The following is a 7,678-nucleotide window of genomic DNA, read 5'->3' as shown; positions in this document are numbered from 1 at the left end:
CACTTGGAAGGCATAGTGGGACATCTGCCTCACCAGCTTCCTTCAGGTGTTCCACTGAGCCCCAGCATTCAAATTTTCATCTGTGGGAGAGGAAGGGAAGGGAAGGCTCTGGTCTGTGGTACCGTAGGATTCCAGTGATGCCTCTTAGGCATCCCCCACCATTCTCTGATCATTTCCCACCTGCAAAGTGCCAACCTGGTCATGCAACAGTGTACACATGTGGTGAACACCAGGCACCCTCCCATGAGACTTCTGCAGCATTCCAGCACTCCATCCTCCCCTAGCTTCCAGTTTAGGACAGGCCCAGGAGAGGAATGGTGAGGACAGAGTTAAACGTGACCTTTGCTTCATCGTGGGTTCTTTCTTCCCGTCCTCCCAGCCATCAGACCTCCTCCTATAAACAGATGTGTGCTCAGATTAGCTACTTTTTGGAAAAACCAAGGAAATGATAATACTAGCAAAACTTTATTGAACTAATATTTGTCTATGTACCAGGAACTGGCTAAATACATCACATTTATCTCATTCAATTCTGACAAGAACCCTATACCGACAGGTGTTGCTGCCGTAGATGGGAAAACTGTTGGCACAGAGGTGAAAAAGATTTACCTATACGGATACATTGCATCAAAATTCAAGCTGAGGTTCTGACCCCAAAGCCTGTGCTCCAAACTAGAGTCCTCCTGTGCACATTTCACGTTTGGAATTATTATAAAGGATTTTGCAATGACTAAAATAGGCACGTGAATGAAGACGTATCCAGGTCTGCCTGAGAGGAGACTCGAAGCCAAAGCCCAGCTCAGCAAGGCCAGAGAATTTCAGTGTATCCCCATAGGGCGCTGGAACTTCGTCTGGGTGCATTTGTTTTTTTAAGCCTGGGTACTGCAGAGTCATTTAAAAACATGTGCTTGCCAGGGCAGAACATCATCTGATGGCAGCAAACACCTGGTGCTGGCCAGGACTGAGGAGGGAACACATCAGGTGAGTGTGGGCCAACCCTTCCTGCACAGAACAGGAGGGCGGGGGATGGGATGCTTGATTTTTAGTGGGAAGGATGAGGAAAGCAGTTCTGAAATGTTTTTCACAGAAATAGAAACTAGTGAAATAGAAGCTGGCATTTGACTACTTTAGAAAAAAGAGAGGAGGGTAATAGGGAGGAAAGTGATTGGCTGCTGCTGCCAAACTCAGGAACTTTTAAAATTTTGTTTGTTCCCCCAAAGAAGTGCATGCCCAAACCACCAAGAGAGGGTAAGTGATGAAAAGCAGATCTGCAAGTTGGGGCCCCAGTCACGGTAGCAAGCACCCTATCTCACAACAGCCCTGCAACCGGCGAAGTTGCAGCTTCTGCTACAGTGCGCGTGCGTGCGGGTCCCCCCTCCCCTCTCCCCTCTCAGCCCATCCTCCTCAGCCCAGATCCCTCCCTACACCAAGACCATTCCAGCTGCACGCAATAATCAGGCAAGCAACTTCTAACCCAGCCTAGGGGACTCAGACGAGATAATGTTTAATTTTTCTGCAATGCCTTCTTAAGGCTCCAGGGATCTGTACCCCAGGGTAGAGAATGCTTTCCCAGAAGCAGAGCCTGTTTCTCCAGCCTGAGAGTGTGTGCTGCAGAGCTGGGACCCCACCCTGTATCTAAAGTAATTGCTGTATCTAATGGTGCGGTGCTGCTGACTTCCTTACCAGCTGTAGCTTTCTGTTGCCCGACCCTGTTATTACTGGCTCCTGCTTTATTTTAGGGAAGTTAACCTGCTCGTATGTGTCTGCTAGTACCTTGCTGGTAAACTCCATCTTAAAGGCTCTTTAGAGAAGGGCTTTATGAGTTTTCCTTTTACAGGCCTTTATTGCATTTTTTTTTCTCCAGGTTCCTCTCTCTTCCTCCTCTCACTCCTTTCTGCCTGATTAGAGCAGGGGATGTTAGCTTTTCTTAGGGACACCTTAAAGCCAGCCAGTCACATTATATGAGAATATGTTGTTCTAAGAGCCTGCCCCTAGGTCACAGATTCAGACCTGTGGAAATGGCCTAGGCTATTCTGAAATGCTCTGGTGGGGTTCCAGCATTCAGCCTCCAGCTAAGCTCTATCCTTGTGAGCTATAAGTTGGAATGAGTAAGTAGGCCAAACATCTAATCCTCCCTGTGCCAGCATCCCACCTGAAGGGCATAGTACAGAAAGGGGAGCATGGGGACCCAACTCATTCACTATCAACAGGTCTTGTTCATTTCTTTTCTCTAGGAAAAAGCAACACTTCTCTCCATCTGTGAGAGGTGGACGCCAAGGCCCCGTTTACTGTAAGCATACTTTTCTCCTCTGCACAGAGTACTGTCATTGCTGCCCTATCTGTGCTATGGACCTACACAGTTTAACAGAAGCCCACCAGGGGCTTAGGTGTTCTTTCATCTAAGTAGTTCCAATATCCTCAACCACTACAGTAAGATGTCTACATGGCAAGTTAATTCAGGCATAAAATGCAGCATGGGCAGCATATGTGGGTGGTCTCCAGCCACTTCTGGTGGCTGCTTGGACCACTTCATAGAGACTTGTTCCAAGGAACAAGGAGACGGTTTCGTGAAGTGCCTTGACTCCCACTGAAATGGCTGCTACAAGAGGTTATTTCTCACTGCAGAAGGATTTGGGAACAGGGATAGGGGATAGGAGATTATAAAGCCAGGGTTTTTGTTTGTTTGTTTTTGTTTTGTTTTGTTTCGTTTTTTTGAGATGGAGTCTTGCTCTGTGGCCCAGGCTGGAGTGCAGTGGCACGATCTTGGGTCACTGCAAGCTCCACCTCCCGGGTTCACGCCATTCTCCTGCCTCAGCCTCCTGAGTAGCTGGAACTACAGGCGCCCGCCACCACGCCCAGCTAATTTTTTGTATTTTTAGTAGAGACAGGGTTTCACCATGTTAGCCAGGATGGTCTCGATCTCCTGACCTCATGATCCACCCGCCTTGGCCTCCCAAAGTGCTGGGATTACAGGCATGAGCCACCATATCTGGCTATAAAGCCAGGTTTTAAGTCCAGCCCGTTTTGAACAGTTTTGTGGCCTTGGGTGTTTCTGAACTACAGTTTCCTTATCAACACAATGAAGATTGAATACACCCTATGGAACCATAGTGAGGTTCACATCACCCAATGTGAGAAATCGCTTTGTAAACTGGAAAACACCACAAATAAAAAGAGGCTATTGTTATTGGGCTTATTATTCTGAGGCAGGAGAACCAAGGTATAGAAAAGAGAAGTAAGAGTTGGATACCACACAGTCTGAGATGCTGGGAGAACAACACAAGCCTCTGTAGATCCTCCTAGGACCTTTCTTCTGGAATGTTCTGCGATGACACTGGCAGAAACGGGGGGCAGCACTGCTCTTGTTAATGATAAAATGGCCAATTCTGCAATTCTATCAGCTGTGATAGAACTCAGTCCAAATCATTTTATTGCTAACCCTCAAATCACCTGACTAGTTATCAACTCATTGGAAAGGTAGTGTAGCGTTAAGAGCATGGACCATGGGACCTGGCTACCCGGACGTGAGCCCATCTCTGTGTTCCTCTGACTAGACAATGTGAAGTAAGTGACATGACTCATCTGTGTTTTAGTATACCCATCTATAACATGGAGATGATAATACTGTCTACTTCATAGTGTGAGAATAAAATGAAAAAGAAATGGAAAGTACTTCAAAAAATTTCTGACATGTATTGATAGTAAACTAAGTGTAGCTACTATTGTTTTTCAATAAAATAGTCCACTCTTAAAAAACAAAATGTGTGTTCTAAATTGTAGGAGGAGATGGATTCTTCAGGCATAATGGAGAATAAATCCAGTCCCTCTTCCTCCACTCTAGCATGAAGGGTCTACCATGCCAAAATAAGTTAGATTACAGAGTCCGGTGGAGCTAATACAGTGTGCATATGCACTTTGATCCCGGAAATAAAGAGTGGTGACATTTCCTCTCACTGGCAGAGCCCAAAACTAGATAAAAACAGGCAGTGTGGCCGAATCTGCGCTCCTGTATCAACTGCTGTGTGACTGTGGATGCCTGACTCTGTGCCTCACTTCCTAAACTTGCAATGGAATAACAATAGCACCTGCCCTCTAGGGTTGTTGTTTAGAGCAGTCACTGAATAGCTACACAATAAAATCCAGCCATTGTTGTTGTTATTAGGATACCATTTGCCATTACCCAACTTTGTGATTTGGGATCTTGAGAAATTGCATAAATTTCATCTTTCAAGTTAAAGTAGAAGAACCAAAAGCCAGATAAATGTAACCTAAAGCCGTATGTTTTGTTAAAGACAAGGAAAGGAAATGCCACATCATTATAATCATGTTATTTGGTCATACATTATGACGGTATCTACAATCATCAATTCATGTCACTTTTAAAAAAATTACAGTGGGTTATTTGAATTAGAAAGCATTTCCATACGTGAAAGCTTAATGCCCTTTAGACATTCCTCAATGTTCACAAATAAACTGACCTGGCAGGCCTGGGTGTTCCTAGACTTTGTTTTTAATATCAAGCGTGGAGGATAAGGGTAATAAACAATGTCTACTGATTCTGGTCATTCTGAAGTGCCACTTTTTTTTTTCGGTTTCGCCACAGCTTGGCACACCTTCATATTTAGAGGCAATGTATCTTCAAGGATCACTCATCAGAATATTTGCACAAACTCATAAGTGGCAAGAACTGAAAATGCCTTGTGATTTTCAAAGTTTTAAAATAGTCCTATGGGATTGGTGACCTCAGTCAGGTCAGCCATCAAGTTTGGGATCTGACAGTAAAAGTCATAAAGTGAGTCAACTGAGTCAGAGAGGATGCAACAGCATTATTCTTCTCTTCTGGCTTCTCTAGCAAAGCACAAGTTTTGGTGTTAGGGCTGTCTCTGCAGATAGGGAGTTTGGTTTCCAACACGCTAGGAGCATCCCTGGAGAACGCTGAAAAGCAGAATAGGCTGCCAGAGTCCAAGAGCTGGTATCAGTAAAGTTAGCACAAGATTTAATAGACTAGAACATACCTGCCCAATCCATTTCTCCAGCCTGATAATCCAGGGCAATTAAGAGAAATCGCTCTGGTATTTTTAGCATTTTTGAAGTTTCATCTGGGCAAACACAGAAATGGATAACTATGTTATCCAGACCTTACCACTTTTTGTTATTGAGACTCTAAGATTAAACTAAAGACTGGCCTAGCAAAGCAGATGTGTTTGCCCTTGCCTGAGAGGAGATAGAAACTTGGGAAGAAACAAGGGTCTTTGTAGTTACTGGGCTTCCACGAGGATCCTCAAGGTTTGCAAACACCAAATGGACAGAACTCCATCCCTGAAGTACAGGCCAGTCCTACCTCCTTCACAACGACGTGCTGACATCATGGTGCAAATTTGCAAACATTTTTTGCCTTCTTAAGAAAATTATTCAAACCTAGTAAAATGCAAGAGTTAAAGCCTTGCTTTCATAAACATAGCCTGTGTGTGTTGCAGGGTGACTTTTAGATATTATATGGAAAAATGCAGTAAAAAGTACTGAAGTAGCCCATTCCGTTCCATTGAATTGTTAGGCAGTTATGGTCATCCTAGCCTCAGTAAACTAAAATACATGATGAAAACCCAATCTAAGGACATCAACTGCTATGTACTAAATAAACTACACATCCCATTTAAAAAGCATTTAAAATTGTGCCAAGAGAGGTTATGCTGGAGGGACTATAATTTTAAAATCATTTACTGTACAACCATACATTTAAATTTTAACTTGAAGCTAAATGTTGCAAAATTAAATCAATTTTATTTGATAACATGAGGCAGTTTATACTCTTTCATTTGGGGTTGATGGAGCCCCTGGCACAGTCTTGAATTTAAGACCCCTACCCTACAGGAATAGTTAACTCTTGATCCTAGCATGCTGTCTCCTCCTGAAAGAGTTATTTAAAGTTGGATGTGTTTCTTTCTGTTTTTTTCTTAGCCACTTTTCTATCCCAAGCTCAGCAAAGACATTCAATTCATTCCCCCTACACCTCTCTCTCTCTTTCTTTCTCTCTTTCCTCCCTCCCCTCTCTCCCTCTCTTTTTCTCTCTCTCCCTCTGAAGTTTCTAAATCAGTTCCTACAGCTTTAGTTTTCTTTTTCTAAAATTAAAAACGTGGCTTCTGGCTATAAAACGAATCTCCCACCTTCAGCAGCCCCAGTCCCCTGGGGCTGTTACTGGAGTGATCTATAAATTAACTGGAGTCACTTAGAGCCCTCAGTTAGCTTTTAGTCAAACATTAGCAGCAGTGTTTACCCTTGTGTAATCTGCAGTTGTTACTTAATTTAATGCCCATCAGCATTTTTTTAAAGAACATGTTCAGCAAATCCTTGGCACAGGCTGTTTGAATTCCTTACTCTTCCCTTCCCCCACCTTGACCCAAATCAAGCTAAATGTATCTGAGTACAGCTTGCTAATATTTTTAATTTGCTAGTGTAGTTTTCCTTCTCCTTGAGGAAAGAAAGAAGAGTTTGCTTTCTGTGCCAATCCAACTACATCCTACTCAGAGGCCTGGGCTTCGTGTCCCCACTGCACCTTACATCAAAGAGGGTGAACTGTAAATTGTTAGGGTTTTTGTTTCTTGTTGCTCTGGCAGTGATCTGTGAGTGATGTAAGATGGGAAGCATCCTCAGACTCCCATTTGGAGGATGCTGGTGTGGCCCCCTGAAGAAAATCCATTGAAACAAACTTTGAAGTGCTGCCCAGGAGAGAGCTAAAAGCTGAACATATCACGTCATAATTCATACATAACTTTGTGTGTTTTGAATCTTCCTCCTCCACAGCCACCACCTCAAATGTAAATAAATAGAGCCCTGGCCTTCCTACAGGGTTCTGTGGCTCCTTTCATAATGTGAGATCCATCTAGATCCAGCAGGAGAACTTCTCTAAGGCCATCATAAAGGCAGTAGGAAGTACTGATCTCAAACAGCACAGAGGAGACTCCCCTCCAAAGAAGAGTGAAGCACATCGTTAAAGAATAAGAACACAGGGGGAAATTAAGGGGTGATCTTCAAAGGCTACAATGAACAGCTCCTCTCTGCTTTCACACACTGTACAAGAAAAAACCTCCTTCAGTTCAGGAGGCTTTGGTTAACAGCCACATTCTCAATATTCTGGGTTTCAAGTCCAAGAAAATCAATGTCATGGTGGAAACCTCATGCTTTTTCAGGTGATATAATCCAAAAAATGTGTACATCTCAGTAGTATAAAGGACTCTGAATCAGCCAGGGCTCAACTTGCTATTCTATTCCTTTCCTGCAAGACTTGACCTTGAGTTTCAGTGTCTCTCAGCCATACTTCTGCTTCCTGGTGACTAGAAATCAGGATTCTCTCCCATTTACCACTAGGGAAAACCCTACTGCTAAGGACCGTAAATGTCGGGGGATCACCCTGAGTCTCACAGATGGCACTTGAAGAGGAGCAGTGTGGAGACACAGGACACGAAGAAGGAAACAGAGACCCAGAGGACAGAGTCTCATCCGACTACCGCAAATGAACAAACACCAAAACAGGCATTTTTGCACTTTCAGACAGGGAGTTCCAGGACGGAGCGCACATACAGTCCATGGTTAGATTTCCAGGAGAGCTTCAGTGAGGGGCTGAATTATGTGCCATTAACACAATACACAGCCATCTTGGGAGTCAGCATATCTGTCTGAG

At 43.8% G+C, this 7,678-nt stretch overlaps 1 long non-coding RNA gene across 1 annotated transcript; it reads left to right on the top strand.

Moving 5' to 3' along the window:
- Nucleotides 1–810: 810 nt before the first annotated feature.
- On the top strand, nt 811–7,307 carry LOC116467294 (uncharacterized). The gene is made up of 3 exons (XR_004247756.1): nt 811–981; nt 2,235–2,290; nt 6,802–7,307. It is a non-coding gene; the product is annotated as an uncharacterized LOC116467294 (long non-coding RNA).
- The last annotated feature ends 371 nt before the right edge of the window (nt 7,308–7,678 follow it).

The sequence above is a fragment of the Hylobates moloch genome, unplaced genomic scaffold (genome assembly GCF_009828535.3).
Source record: "Hylobates moloch isolate HMO894 unplaced genomic scaffold, HMol_V3 SCAFFOLD_4, whole genome shotgun sequence".
Lineage (NCBI taxonomy): Eukaryota > Metazoa > Chordata > Mammalia > Primates > Hylobatidae > Hylobates > Hylobates moloch.
The sequence above is the reverse complement of the archived record's forward strand: the minus strand, read 5'-3'. Positions and strand labels throughout refer to the sequence as shown.